Source organism: Passer montanus, unplaced genomic scaffold, assembly GCF_014805655.1.
Source record: "Passer montanus isolate IOZ18808 unplaced genomic scaffold, ASM1480565v1 scaffold17, whole genome shotgun sequence".
In the NCBI taxonomy this organism is placed as follows: Eukaryota; Metazoa; Chordata; class Aves; order Passeriformes; family Passeridae; genus Passer; species Passer montanus.
In genome coordinates, this window is record NW_024364270.1 from 4,254,751 (window position 1) to 4,271,286 (window position 16,536).

Here is a 16,536-nt window from a genome sequence, read left to right on the forward strand (position 1 = left end):
AATGAATTTGATAGTAACTAGTACCTTTGCTTCATGATTGCAACTTAGTTATGGGAAAGCAAAACCATAAGGAATAGGATACCCAGACTGTGGCATTGCCTAACTCTTAGCTGCTTGGTAGGACAGTCCTAATGATGAGCTTCCAATAGAGCAGGCTCTGTGAAGTAATCCAGGCTTAATAAAAGCAAATCATGAACACAGAAACTTCAGCCTGAGGCTTCTTACAGGAACTGCCACAGTTGTAATCCTGTAGAGAAAACCTCACTGCCATTTGCACAGGCAGGGTAGCCAACAGCAGTAGTTTAACTGGTGCATGGCAGAGCACACAGTTCCAAGACTCAGAAGTCTCCAGCCACCTGGTTCTACTTTGAAAATCCTCTAGGAAGTACAGATTTTTTTTTCCCCCTAATATGTCAAGAGTTTGACCCTTTCTGCATTTCCAACTCCAATATGTCCCTGCCCTGGTACTTTCTCTTCCTGTCCTTCCCTCTCTTTCTCAGCCCCAGCTCTGTTCCTCAGGTTCACTGCTGGATCCCAGACTTCCTTCCTCTCTTCTTCTGAGCAACCTGTTCTTACCTTATTTGTATATCCATGTCCTAAACCTCTAATCATTCTTTATTTCCATATGCAGCTCTCTTTCCAGAGCTGATGTGCCTCTGCTCTTCCAGGCCCCAGACTCAGCCTTCACCTCACACACTACCTGGCTATTTGTCCCAGGCTGTTTGCTCAGTTAGTAGTTAGTTTGCTCAGCTTGTTAGTCTCAATCTCTTTATCTTTCTACCTTGCTCCACATTTCTGGATCTTCAAGTCTTTGCCCTTTGACATAAATCACAACCACCTGCCTCTTTTTCCATCTCCAAAAGTAAGAGATCTTCCTTCTGCTCCAGTGATGATACCACTGCGTGGTCCCCTGGTCCAGCCACCCACTGTCATGTATCTTTTCTCCTCATCTCACAACCTCATCAGGATTTTTATGCCAGCCTACACTCCCTGTGCAGTTTCTGTGACTTTTATATTTGTATCTGAAGGGCACATGTGCCTGGAAACTCATCTGATTTTTCCAACTGAATTACTGGTCTAATGAAAGGTATTTTTTCTTTCAAACCTGGTTTGACTTTGAGATCAAGGCTTCCTCCCCTGCATCAACTAAATTCCAGGAAAATGGAAGGGAGCATATATGCTAAACCTAATTTTAAAAATCTACCTTCTAATAAAATTAGAACAGCTCCTTTTCAGAGAAGTATTTATATATTTCTATAGTTAAATCACTGGAGAATGTATAAAATAGAAACAGTATCTCATCTTTACCCTTTTCCTAGACCAGACAGGACAGCATCCTTGCAACTCCTCCATGATCTCACATGACCCTCTGAAAAGTCTCAATATATTTTTTTAAATAAATATTTGAGATACCTAAATCAATGCACCTTAACACTCTGATACAGCTGAAAGAGTACCAGAAGTACTTGGAGAAGAATTGCAGGTCAGAAGGGTGTTTTTATGAGAGGGAAGGGTAAGACTGATGAAACTCCCGAGCTTGATATATGCGAGTATGTTTCAAGTTCACAACACAATCACATAGATCAAAGCTAAATTTAGAGACCGTGAATTATTCATTGCAACTGTAGTCTGTAGGCTTATCTGAACCCTGAGGAACCAAGCATATCACCCCAGACAACAGTAGTTCACATGTTTTTTTCAGACCTATCTTTTGGCTCCACGGTGCAAAAAAATTGCATTGGTCAACCAGTTATCCAGAATCTTGTTGAAGATTTTTTGAAAGATAGGTAAATAACTATGTAGCTTACTTCCCCTTTTTAATACATTAAAATTCCATTTAAACTTGTCTCCAGGAATGCAGAAGTGACAGCTCAATTGAGCAGAGAAAGCAAATGTAAGAAAGAGAAAAGCCACCAATGCAACAGTTATTAGGATACTCAGACAACTGTGACATTCAGATTTCATTCTCTGTTCAAAGCAGACACTTGAACTGAGATGAATGATAGTTCAAGGCTCTCCCCTAGAACCTAGGAAAAGCATATGAAAGAGATTACACAAGTTTATGAGAGGGATTATATGACACTGGGTCTGTGATAAGAGAGGATTGGACTCAGAGACCCAAGAGGTTCCCTCAGCCTCTTGCCCCCATGAATATTTCCAAATCCAATTTACACATCTATTTAATACATAGATTATGTTCTAAGCTATTGCCATTGCAAGCATTAGCACCATTTCAAATGTATTCCTGTTAGCTTAAACATTCTCTTAGAGCTTCATCACCAGTTTGCCCAAGGGACTGACACTAATACTTAGACTCAGGGCTGGACTAATCAGCACAAGGACAAATACCAGCAATGCTGTGCATCATCCCGCTGAAGACACCTCTATTCAAGAGCGTGTTGTTGATGAGCAAAAGCTTGCTAGCAGCAGAGGGGAACCATACAGGACTTGCTTTGTGACCTCAGGAAAACCCAGGAATGAATTCCTGTGTCAGACCTGTCAAGTCACCATGGCATATATAGTTCTTCACAACCAGGTTCTGATGTGGACAAGAGTATTCATCCCAATCTAGTAGGGTTAAGAAGAAGCCTTCCCAAAATGCCAGGGAAAGCTACTGTCTGTCTACTGCTTATGACAACTCATCTCTTTCAGAGGTATAACAGCTATTCAGAAAGTAAATATCTTTATCCTTATCCTTCTGATTCCAAATGCCACTTATTTTTAAACTTATATTATTAGCTTACTTAGGAAAAAATCAATACTGAAATATACACAGCAGACCTATTCCAAGATCTTTTAATTACATTCTCCATGCAAAGGAGTGTAGAAAATAATATAAATGTAATATAATAAAAAATCTGGATGTTCTGGATGTCCAAAATTCACATACAGTAAAGCAGACAGCATTAAGAAGTACTCCAATTACCATGCATGTGTCAGAGTGAACACACTGTTGAGTTGGCTGGGGGAGATGTTTTTCTGTGCAACTAGGGTTCTGGGCAAGCTAAAGGCAAAGAACTCTGCACTGGTTATCTTTACAATGGGCCAGTATTTTTATTTATTTATTTCTATATTTTATTTATCATTTGGGCTGGTGTCTTTCCAATGATTCTCACAGCAATGAAAGGCAATTTCATTTGCAGCATTCAGTGGAAACTTTGCATTAAGGGAGTTCTCTAGAGAGCATTTCTGTGGTGAAACCAGAGTTAGGAGATCAGGCAGTAGAGATCTTTGACATGTCTGGAGAGCTTGCTGATGGTTATGCACAAAGGGGACTATGGGAGAATGAATTGCCACTGCTGCCACTACCAGGCAGATCATGCTCACTAGAGACCTTTTGTGAATGTAATCTGCAGAAGGAGTGGCACGCAATGCTGCACTGAGGCACACTATGCATTTCTACTTCCAGTTTAAGCTCTACATGGGACATTTACTGCTGGCACTTTCAAGACTAGTTACATCTGCCTGCATAATTCTCTTTAAAAAAAGAGCAGGTTACTTGTACATGGAATTAGAAGTGTTGTCCCTGATGAAATATGCATGTGACATACCAGCAGAAGTTGGTCACTGGTGGTGTTTATAAGGCAAACCAAAAAATTAGCAGGATGCCAGTGTACTTACCAGCCTCCTATATCCACTTATTGACCATTAAGACTTTGTTCCTTAAGATGTCCCTTCAGAACTATAATAAAACGGCAACAAAACATTAGCTGTGGAGTGTGGTTTTTTGGTGATTTTTTTTTGGGGGGGGGGAAGGTGTTTTTTGATTACTTGGGCAGATGATGATGATTAAAATAAAGCTTATCACTTGCAGTGTTCAGGATTACTTTGCCAAGCAAGATAGACTGTATGTAACAAACCAGGAAGACTGAGAAACAGAAGAAAACTTAAATTCATCAAAGGGTTCTTTCTAGTTTGCAGCACATAGCAGACAGTATTCCATTTCAGGAACAAAAGGCTGATTCTTCCATGACTAAAGGAGATGCTATAATATAAATGTTAGACCAGCTAATCAGATATTTCCCCTGCCCTGAACAGATGAATAGTTCAGAACAAAATCATTCAAGATTTTGTGTGCAAGATTTACCAAGTATTCTATGTTTACAATTATATTTGCAATACAGGTTACTTATACACCACTGTGTTTGACCTGCAGTTTTACATCAGGCTGCTCTGGGGCATGTCTCTCAGTGCAATTATTAATTTGGCCCCTGGGGAGAGACAGGGGTGCTGCCAGGTGAGCAAGGTACCAAGGTTGAGAGTAACATCTCCACCCAACAAATGGAAGAATCTTGCAACTAAGGGAATTTTTAGCACTGCAATAAATACATTCATCTGATTTCACAGCAGCAGCAGTGACTCCCATCTGTGAACCCAGTCTTCTCTAGAGGAAAACAATGAAAAGAAAAGTTACTTTCTAAATTAGGAAATAAAGAGAGTCACCTATACTGAGTATTTTCATCCTCCCTAGCTCCAGTACTCCAGAAAGATCCATGATACCACTTGTACTGTGTGGTCTTGGATTTTGAATCCCATGTGCCCATAATGTTTCCTGAGCTCAATTCCATCCCACCAGAGCAAGAGCAAGCAGCTCTCAGGCCACAACACTGTAATAGATTGTCCCAGTACCAAAAAAGGACTATTTCTAGCTTCCTCATATAGAACAGAGATGAAAACCATCAAAGTTCAGATAAAAATAACCTGTCTCCCACATTAATGCAGTCTGGTTGCTTCCAAGACCTTCAGGCCTCTCACTTCTCTGTCACTGCATTCATTTAATCTAGAAATGAAAACTCCCTAAACTGTGAATGACATCCAGTTATAAGTGAGGGTGTTTGGGTAAGTCACTGTGCTTCAGTTTGATTTTTTTTTTTTTGCCTTGGTCCTTCACCTTCATTCATGTGAAGCTGAACCCTCGATTTCTGCATCCGTACGACACAGAGTGGCCACAAAGCAGTGCCCAGTGAAAGCCATTAGCAATTCCAGTACATTTCCAGCTTACTGTGAACGTAGAAAGCACAGCACTCGGCATGGCATGCAGGACCTTTCACTGCCAAGTTCTTGTGTGGAGACAAAGCTTCTGTCTCAGGCAATACAATAGATGCCCTCCAAACCTACAGACATGAATAACACTCTTCTAGTAATATCTTTCTTTATGCTGAATGTGGACATTGATACAGACTTAATGCATGAATAAGGCACTTAAATTTCAAAACTTTCTGTGGCAGTGGATCTTCCAAGAACACTGAAAACTGTCAAACTTCTTCCTCCCATAAGTCTCAATATATTTCTGGGTGGGAGGACATAAAAAAGTGTTATACAATATCTGGAAATGTTTCAGTTTGGAAAATCATAATGTCTGGTCAACTCCCTTAGTTCTAACACATCATCTGCACACTGCTACTTCAATTTCTAGAATAATGTAATCCAAGAGGTGAAAAGCTGCTATCATTAAGACAAGAACTGCTCATGACATTTTCACTGGGGATTCCAGTCTCCTCAGGAGAGAATTTAATTTCTTCTCCCCCTGTCTCACTCCCCACAAAAGAGGTGTCCCACAAAAAAAACCACAAACAGTTTCCAGGAATCCAGATGATCATGATGGTGATGAAAGACCATGTCAAAGTCTCTCAGGAGTCAATGTGTGCCCAAACTGCAGCCTTCCAAAGTGAGAAGTCCACCCAGATGAGAAGTCCACCCTTCCCTGCCTTCCAAAGGGCTAAGCAAACTTCAAACCCAAAAACTTATTAAAAGAAGTTTTTGTTTTCCAGGCAGCCATAAGCATTATTTTATCCCAGTTCCCAGTGAGTAAAGTTTTCTCACTATAACACCCCAACAACATATTCTCTCTCATTCTTTTCCTCTCCATCTTTTCTTTCTGCACCAGGCACCATCTGAAGTGATAGACAGGCAGACAATGCACCAGCCTTTTCAAATCCTACTGGGAAGCACATGTGAAAGAGAAGTATCAGAACCATCCAAAACCACACACAAAATATAATAGCAAGTAATTAATTAACCTGTCAAGAGAGAAGCAGATATTATTGTTCTGATGAGCTTTTTAGATTGTGGGTTCTTTCCTCTTGCCAGGTGCAGCTGCAGTGATAGCAGTGGGGAGCTCAAAAAATACTGTACTGCCAGTTCAGAACAAAATCTGCCTTCAGACAAACGGCCTGGCCAGGCACTCAACTCAATTCAATACCAGAGCTTTGCTCCAGAAGAAATCAGACAAAGCCACGGTGAGCTTTTTGTATGGGTTTGGGGTTTTTATTTTCTATTTTGCACAGCTGATACTATTTCTATTGAAAAAAAATATCAGGAACTCAAATGGAACCAAACATATGTAGCTATTTAGGCTTAACCCTATGAAATACTGAGCACCTCCTGCAGTGAAACAGCTCTCACTGTTACCCACATTAACATTTACAGCTTTCTCTTTTGGCCCAATCTGCAAAAACTGTCTGGGATTCAGAAAATCCTCTATGTTACATGAGGTTTCATCACTAACAAGATTAAGAGGGTTTGTTGAATGTGGCCATTTCACAAGCCTCCTTATTGTGGGGCCTTTCTTGTTCATAAGTTTACTGTAGTTTATTCATAAGGTAAATGAGCTAATCTTTCAGGTATAGATAATTGTGGTGCAAAGTGCAGATAGTTATTCATTGGCGGGGGGGGGGGTATTTGTTTTCATTTTGGGGTGGTTTTCTTTAGATTTCAGCCATAAAATTTTAGCTGAATCTCAGTATCAGTAGGCATCCTGAGGAAAAGATACACAATATAACCTCAGAAAATATTTCAAAAGCTAGAAAATTATGGATAGCAAGAACTTGGGAAGCAAGAAATGTTGCTTCACTTAGCAGACTACCAATATGGAACAGATTATGAGAGTACTTTTGGAAAAACAGGGTTATGACCCCAACTGAAATATATGTCAGGAGTTTTGATCACAGAGTATAGATCTACATCTTAAAATAAAGGAAGTTTTATTTCCCATGTCACATGTAGGGATTTCATCAAACATTTTGGCTATCAAATCCTATCAAGTCATGTAATGCTTCAGATATGAAGTCTGAAAATATATGTTTCAAAACTTCATATTAATAGTTTATTTCAAATGCATGAAAAATTAGGCAAGATATGATCAGAAAAAGCATTCAAATGTCTGTTTCTAAATCCATTTCCATCTACCACTGGCTAACAATCCAAATAGTCAGATGTTAGAAACTGAGGATGAAGCCTGGGAAGGCTTTTGTGCACTTGTAGATAGACCTGCACACTCTAGATGAACCCACCACCCGTATATTGCCTTATGCACTGTCACAAATCCATGAACACATTGGACAACCAGAACAGGAAAACAAAAAGTCACTACCTGTACTGGTTGAGATAAAGTATTTTTTATTTTATTTTACTTAATCTGATAATAGTACTGTCTGAAGACAGGATTATATTTGTTTTCTGCTGCTCTCTGTTACTGAAATATGCACATTGCAAGAGGTTAAAGAAGCCACTGTGTGACATTGCTATAACTGATTTGCCTGTGAGGTTCTTGAACTTTCCAAGGAAAGAATATAAGGTAGGTGGAAAATTTCCAAGCAAAATGAGTCAAATTCTGTGTAGATACAGCCAAATATTAAAACATTTTTGTGGTTTTTTGGCTGACAAAGCATAAAATTGGTTCATGCAATATATGGTTGACTTCCATTTATGAACAGATGCACACAGATATCAGAAACAGCCCATGTGAAAACTTGGGCCCGTGAAAGAACAGAGCAGGCAATAAAGCAAGTCAAATGCCAGAGCAAAAGAACTTTTACCAGGTGAATGTGCATTTACAAGGCACACCAGGGAGGCAGGAGGCCATTAGGTGAGACTCAGTGTGGTACACACGCATCCGCATTATAGTGCAGCAACAGCATGCACAGGCAAGGACACCTTTCCTTGTTTCCTTCAAATCCAGGCTGCCTGTATTGCTCCCAGTATCAATGACACTCTGCCAAAAATATAAGCTGATTCAGGCTTGTAGTGCTTTAGTGCCCGATCATCACCATACAAGATCTGATTACAAATGCAGCTGCATTGGTTAAATAACAAAATAACTTAGTAAAACACAATGATGTTGTTGGAACGGAGAACAGAAACCAACCAAATCTCATAGAACTGGGGAAATGAGAGAGTAAGCCAAAAAAAGTAACCTAGGCTGGCAATGTCAGACCACATGGGACACTGACTGCAATTCAGAGCTTGCAATGAGGCACATGCTTAAGAATCTTGCTAAGACAACAATAAGGACACAGATTTTGGTAATGTGACGCTGACTCCATGTGCCCACGTATGCATAAACTGTGCAATGTGCACAGACTGCTGCTGTACTGGTCTGCAGCTTCGAGGTGCAGTAAAGTTATAGAGAAGCCATAAAATAAAACCTGGCATTCATTGCTCAGAACAGGAATTTTAGGATCTTTATTTTACTCCAAACAAATCTGGAAAAGCATGTAATTTCAAAGTATCCAACAAATATATTCAGTATAGGCTTGAAGATAGGCAGACACACAGCAAGATCCTGATCTATGTGACAGGGTATGTGAGAAAGCTCCAGTTCTCCCAGGTCCCATTAAATAACTCCACTAAGCTAATGACATGGTAGAAGCGTTCATTGAACTAAATCTGGATGATATGTGTGCATCAAGCCTTTGGAATCTTTACATACCGAACCAGCCAAGTTTAAAGTACTCAGTTGTCACTGTAAACCAGGCATGAGTGGATAGGTTGGTGCAACAGAAAACATCAGTAAAATAAAACTCACCCATCTGTCCTCAAGGCACTTTTAAGATTATGACACTGCCTTTTTAAAGATTACTAGCTGGAATGACTTGTAGGACACAAACAGTTGATGCTATTTCCAAACATTATTTTCATAAAGTGAGTCCTAATTTCTAAGAATAGTGCTAATAATTATGCCACATAATATAGCTCAGTACAAATGAAAAAATAAACACAGCCTTATTCAACCTCTGGTGATATTCTTATCTTAGATGCAACAGAAGTTGATGAAATGCCAGCAGAAATGTTTTGAATTAAAGGCTGATTAGAAGCCTCATTTTGATCTTCAGCACGAATTTACTCTAAACCTCAGGCTAGACTTGAGAGCTGCTATCATATGTGGGCTAACTAGCTCATGGAGGAGACAGGAGGAATTCCCAGTTAGGAGTGAAAGGAAGGCTCGCATACTTGATACAGAAAAATAACACTTTTTTCAGTTCAATGTCCTCTTATTTATTTTTTTATTAAGTTACGTGCAAATAGGGCAATTTATTTCAGAGGCTTGCTGCCAGGGTGCAGTATTGAAGTAGCACTTCTTCAGAATTTCCTGTTTCTCAGATACATGTAATTTGGACAGTTGGTCTAAATCACAGATAAAAAACAGAGTGAGGAAAAGGTTTAAATTTTCTGAAGGTCTTCCTGTTCTGCATGTGTAAATGTTCTTGTGTGTGTTTGAATATTCTGTGCAGTTCTAACATATCTTAGATTTTCAGCCTACATTCCTGCTTAGGAGAAAATTCTAAGAAATGAAGAAAATGTAAGAACCAAGAAAAGGTAATAACACATTTCACGTTTTGACTACTGTAACACAGATTTTCTTACAATCACAGAAAGACAAAATAAACCCTAGCCTTCAAAAGTTTATTTTCTCAACCTGGTGGAATCAAGGAAAAAGTAAAGAAGGAAGAACCCACCAGTCTCTCCAAAAGCAACACTAGATATTGGGATGAAACATTAAAATAGGAGCCAGTCTACATGACAGAACAGGTCAACAGGTGGGACCTGGAGGGTACTTTTAAATGGGCTGTTCTTAACCCAGCAGTGTAGAAGTGCAGCACAAAGAACTGTAATTCTGTTTCTTAGAGCTGGCCTTCAGTCAGATGATTATTTAGTTTTACCCCTGGGAGAAGTATCCTGATTCCTCAAGTAGACAACCTGGTTAAGGAAAAATGGGACATGGACAGAACATATGTTCTGATCACTAGTACCTATTTAACATAATTAGCCCTTCACACATGTTTTGGCAGTCACTTGTGCCACAATCAAAACCAAGCTTTCCTTCAACATCAACCACCTCCCACAGAAAGACTGGGTTTAGATGTGTAGTTTAGACTCAGACTACTAATTGTGTGTTGATGAGATCAGACACTTTTAGTATTGCACAGGCATGTCTGCAGATGGTGAATCAACACTGAAAATCCGTGAGGAAGGAGCTGATCACAATTACCATAACTGGAAAACACTGAATACAAGAAGTGTTTCCTTCTGTCAGTGTAACAAGTTTGGGAATTGCTTTTGTACACTTGGTAACAAAGGACAGAGAGAAAGAGCTGCTTATTAGAAGACAGCATCACTCCCTGGCAAATACATAACTGAAAATATGCCATAGCTACAGGCTGCTCTGTAACTTCCTCAGCATGGTAGATCCTCAATTCAGGATGGTTTTAGAGTACATCTAAAGAAAGACCATATTTTCACCAGGAACGTTAAAAAATCATCTTGTCTTTAACCTGATCATGCAATAGGCAATTAATTTGCTTGCTTTCCTAATGAAAAGGTAAATAAATATGCCATAAATATTCAATCTGCAATCTTTCTCTCTTGCCACTATGTAGTTGGTTTCTCATAGCAACAATAGCTGTGCCATTGTCAGCAACAGGCCACTTGAGTTATTGCAAGCCTGGACTAATTCCACTGAATGTAACAGTCCTGTATCTTCAGTCCTTCATCATAGCTGTGCTCCTGGTGCCAGCTGGAAAGGCTGGTTCGTGGTGGTTCAGCAAGCCAAAGGGCAGCAAACAGCCCTGGGCATAGGGTCCTAGTCCCTAGTGGGACATCCCAGTCCCTCTCACCTTCTCTGGCTCACCTCCCTTGGATGCTGCTTCTACAGGGATGCAGAAACAAGTGGAGACAAAAACAGATAGCTACATGTGCTCCAGAAACCACTGAGCAGAAATAGATATGCAATAAAAAACAAGGGCAACAGAAACCCAGGCTGGTTGAGCAATTTCAGAAGTCCAGATTCAAAGTGGTGTGCCAGAAGCAGCATCTGACCCACCATCAGCTCACTGTGATGACATTAAATCTTTTATCTTTGTAGTCCCTACTACATTCTTCCTTTTGGCCATCAGTCATGTAAAGTACCTGATTTCATTCTGCAGATTATCAGGCCATTTATTGGTAAAACAATTTTCTGCCCATGACCTTTTCCTTAATATAGAGTTGACCTTGGTCAAACACACAATTAAAGATTCATCCTTCCTTCATCAGAAAACTGTTTATATACCATGTTTTCAGCATAATAGCACATCAGTCAAGATGCCAGAAGTCACTAAATGAAGGTTTCATGCTCCACACTAGGTAGCTGTTTATAGCTGCCTATAAATTTCACAGCAACTAATAATGCATGACAGCAGCTAAATAGGAGGAAAATTATAACAATTTTATTGCAGTTTACATTGCTAGTGTCTGGAATTCTGGAAATATTACTGATCAAAACCCTATTATTCCAAATAATTGCACATAACATAGCAAATTATTCCCTCTTAATATTTGACTGTAAAAGAAACTGGCTAGATAAACCACACACAGCATTCCAGAAGACACGGATTTAATCAGAAATCAATCAGAATATATACCCTTTGAATTTAATAATGAAGAACTGTCAGTGCAAGCTGAAAATTTCCCAAGTTAGATTTCACCATAGTTACTAGCCTGTTAGAAGAATACAAAATATGATCTTAAAAATCCCTGTAACCAATTGACTACATGTGTCAACTTGCCTTGAAAGATTAACTTAATTATGTAGAAAGGGGGAACCAGAGCTTGTAGGATTGTCGGGATTTAAAACTCTTTGATGTATATTTCTTAAGTGCTGAAATAGGGCAGTTGAAACCACATATAATACTATGAAAATGTGCTTTGAAATTCTTTGAAAATATAAAGTGCTGCTATTACAATTACTGTATCTAAAATGTCCATGCACAAACCATCTTTGAATGGCAAACATCATAAAATCCTTAACCAGGCTGGAAGTTATCTCAAAGGGGTGTTTTTAAAGGATGTTTTCTAACATCTTGTAAGATTTTTGCTATTATAGAAATAATAAATCTCATCAAAGTTAGTGGAAAATAGACTTGCATTGCAAATCTAGCACTTGTCTATTTTTCTCAATTGGCACCTATGTGCCAATTCCTTCCAAGCTAAAAACCTCTACCTTTCTCAGGTTCCTAGGTTAATAAGGCCAAATTCAGATGTAATAGTCACATGTGACCATGTGGGTTACAGTCCTCAACTGTAAACTATTAAAACTAAGATATAAAAGAATCTCCTTATCTGTTCTCTGAACCTCGAGGTGCACAAAATTACCAGCAGAGTCCTTGTTGTGCCTTCATAATTTTCTAGGAAACATACACGTTCTCCTTATTCAGAGCTGCCCCACTTGGGGAATTTAAAGGTCTGTGTTCTCCTTAAGCTCACTGGGGCTCCAGAAAATAGACATTCTCTGACATTTACAATGCTGAATCTGCACAGAATTCCTACCTTCCAGCCTCTTTTTATAGTCAACAGAGAGAGTGGGGCAATTCTAAGTTACCATTCATCTGGCCCATGAAGAGGTCTCCTTTAGAGAGGAGCCCCCGGGCATGAGAGTGGACATTTGACTGTGAATTATGGAAGTAGATCAGTCTGAACAGCTCTGTGCACACCAATATTTGAGAAAATACCTCTTCACCTCTAATGCACTTGGGATACAAATACCATTGAAACAACCTGATGATACTTCATATTGAGAGAGCAGATTTCTTAAGACAAAAGACTGATAGTGACAGCAATTGTCACAGCAATTGTGCTTAGAACTGTTAGGCTTCAGTTACCCTAGTTTTGAGGAGAGGGAGAGTACAGATGTAAAGTTTACATAACATGAGGAGAATCTGATACATTGCATACGGGATTTTATCTTGAAGAAAAGATTCAAAATGTTTACAGATTTGTAAAATTTCTTTTAAAAAAAATCAGTGAGATTACCTCTGAAATAATTTCATTATGACCAGGCAGCATCACATTCTTCAGATATCTTTAAAAGTCCATTAATTTTTTTAAATTTCAAATCAAAATGTTTGCCTCAGATCCCGAAACATAAGAGAATAAATTCTGCTTGTTGCATCTCAGCCTACAGTTATACAGAAGCTACAAGTTTATGTCCCAAGAAATTTCTGCTAAATTAAGCAGTAAAGGAAACTATAATATAAGAGCAGATTTTCAAATACTTTTCCCCAATGTATTGTTAAAGCCAGATCAGAAGAAATTTTTAGCAAGAGAATGACATTGTAATTTCATCAGGAAACAAAGTGTAACACCTTATTTTGATCTTGAGATACAGTCTATTTGGTTGAATGACTGGCCAATTCTTTCTGTTTTAAAGCAGGTATACAACCTAGGGTAGAGAAACAATCAGTTATTAATAAGTCTACAAATGAACCTTTATCTTAGGGCAACAATGCACTGTAATGAACAAACCCTCTTATTTTAAATACAAATTGAGAAATATTTTGCTCTAGAGAAACAGCGCATAGGAAAGTTTAAGAGAAAAGAATCTTTGATACAGTATGATTCAAAGAGTGCTTATAACCCCAGGGACCAGCGATATTTCCTGTTACACCAGCAAAAATCTATTTAACAGAGGCAAACCCATTAAATGAGGGATTTCCTGGCTATTGTTCAAGCTAGACATCATGACTAAAAGAACATGAGTTCTGAAGGTCTCCCCAGAGACCTACCAACAAGACTGGATTTTCAGAGATCACTTCATTGGAAATTCAAGGGTGTCCTAACACACACACTCACATGAAACCTCTCAGAAGACGTCAGGGCTGAGAGTGGGCTCTTCAGAGGCACTGAGCACTGCTGAGAGCAAGAGTGACTGCAACACAACACACCTTTACTACAAACCTTAGCAAACCATCACAGCACACCTCTTTTGCATCTTTGCTTTAAAAATTAAGAAAGTGACACTTAATAAGGTGACATGAGTTTACTAACAGGAGGTCGGAGTGAGTTTCCCTCCCATTCCATGGTACGTGGACAGGTGTAATACCCTCCCTGGTCACTAATATCAATTTTCAGAAGAATGTCTCTAATTCACTAAAACTGCCATCACATTTTATGGTTTACCCAAATCCAGTCTAATCTGGCTACTTCCCACTCTGACTAAAGAACTATTAACAAAGTCTAATTCTCCCTCATGTTCCCAAGGTAGAATGCCACTGAATTCAAAGATAAGAAAAGTAATTATAGACCAAATAATTTCTTTTATGAGAAAAATTAAAAAAAAAAAAAACCAAAAAAAACCCCATACTTTCTTTTTCAAAAATATTCTTCCACAATACTCTAGCTCTACAAAAAATGCACTCTTGAATGTTTTCACGAATTTATTTCACAAAATACATATACATAGCCAGGATACAGAGAGGCTACCTTCAAAATATCTGATAAATGAGTCAATAATATTCACAACCAATGTCATGTTTCCTAGATGTGGTATCATTTCTACATCAATTTCTTGTTTCAGGACTTTATATGAATGTCACAACAGCAAAAATAAACAAATGAAAAGAGTAACCACTTTTATATACCCACAACAGGTGGATGATTATTTTGTTTCTTGGTGAACTTTTCCTGTGTAATAAATAGCAACAGGTATTAACTAACATAAGTAGATATATAAGTACTGAGTGCAAGCATTAACTGAAATAATTTCGGGATTGAAAACTTAAGTTTTCAGATTGCTGATTTTTAGTATCGCTGATAAATGCATCTATTAATACTCTTAGGTTTTCAGCTTATGAGAGAAAATTTTGACTTGTTGCCTGGCGGATGCACCTCTAGCCTCTATGTTGTCTTTTTTTTCTGGAACATGTGGAAAAAAAAATTATGAAAGTTCAAAAGAAGCAAAAATGCACTCTAAATCTTCAAAGCTTAGAAATTATTAGCAATTAGGAATTAGAAGCATTTAGATTAATTAAATTGAAATAAAAATAAAAAATGTTGACTGCCTTTGAAGACATTATTTAACTTCATTCTCTAACAAATAAATATGGTTTTCATATAATCAAAAAGTATCTGTGATACTTCCTTTTTATTTTTACATCCTTAGCCTACGCATGTAAAGACTGAATCTTCCTGTGGAATTATGAATGCAAGACAAAGCAAGGCAAAACAAAAATCTAATGCTCCTCGGTTAAAGAGGAAAATCAAAGCAAAAATTCAGTACCTGATTAATTCCTATCGCTTCAGAAGTAATAGTGAAAAAGAAAGCAAGCACTCTGTTCTCTCATTTGATTCCACCAGTGAGCCTCCCAAGGGGAAAGGATGTCTGACTCATGAACTAACACCTTGGGAGTTCTCAGAATTCTTAAAGTATTTAGTTGCCTTACTCTCCTTGTCCTTCATCCCTAGACATCAAATAATGTTAAAAATCTGCCTGAGTCCTAACAGATAGGTTTACATGGGAGTTGAACTGCTACAGCTTTCATTTTTTGCTATTCACATACCAAACAGGGATTAATTATCAATATAGAAGCAACTAGAAGCAACTTCAATTTAGAGAAGTAAATGGTGGTGCAACATTGTTTGGTTTCACTTTTAAATTTGCTTTCAGATAATGAAAATTTCTTCCGTGGAATTTTATTTTAACTGTAAAGTTAAGTTCCCATACATTTAAATTTTTTTTCTTCTTTCCAAGAAGGCTTATCTTTACCTCCCAGGTGGACTGTGTCCACCTGCTTACAAATATTTAACAGTAATTAATTCCACATAAAACCAGCTGCCTTCCTTTGGCAGATCAAAAAATTATCAAACTCTGGCTGCCCTTGAGATATTATACATCAAAGAGGTTCTTCAAGCATGCTAAATTAACAAAGATCAGAATGTTCAGCTCACATTTCACATGAAGAGCTATGATATTTGCAGCATGCTTCATTGGCCTACTTATTATTATCTTTCTCAGGGTTCATGGGGTTGAAGGTGGAATTTCTGACTCACCATTAGAACCAGCAGGAAGCCAATGGAAAGGAAGAATTCTATCAAACATGTTATCATATAATGTAAAACAGCATTCCTCCCCTTGTTTCATCTGCCACCATTCAGTTAGAGGGCTGAGAAGTCTCTACATTTCACTGTTCAAAGCTCAAAAGATGATCATGACAAAGCCCTCCCTGAACCTTCTCAGTATTTTCCAACTCTACAAGTTAAAAGGGCAAATTTATTTGTTGCTTTTTAGGCAATTTCTCCTCACATTCAGGCACCTGCCTCTTAAAAATATAGAGGTGGGAGGAGAGTAGAGCAGATGGAAACAAATTTTTCCTAACATTCAACAAAACCGTGGTTTTTATACAATCCTCTCCAGAGCTGTATTTTCCTTGCAGGTCTCCTCAATAAAACATTGGGATTGTTGATAGTCATGGAGCAGTGAAGAGTTAAAAGAAGGTCAGAGAA

The 16,536-nt window shown here is 38.4% G+C and overlaps 1 protein-coding gene across 10 annotated transcripts in view; it reads right to left on the bottom strand.

The window, feature by feature from the left end:
- Positions 1-16,536, bottom strand: part of KCNC2 (potassium voltage-gated channel subfamily C member 2) — a 99,649-nt gene that overhangs the window by 20,086 nt on the left and 63,027 nt on the right. The gene's annotated exons all lie outside the window — the stretch shown is intronic.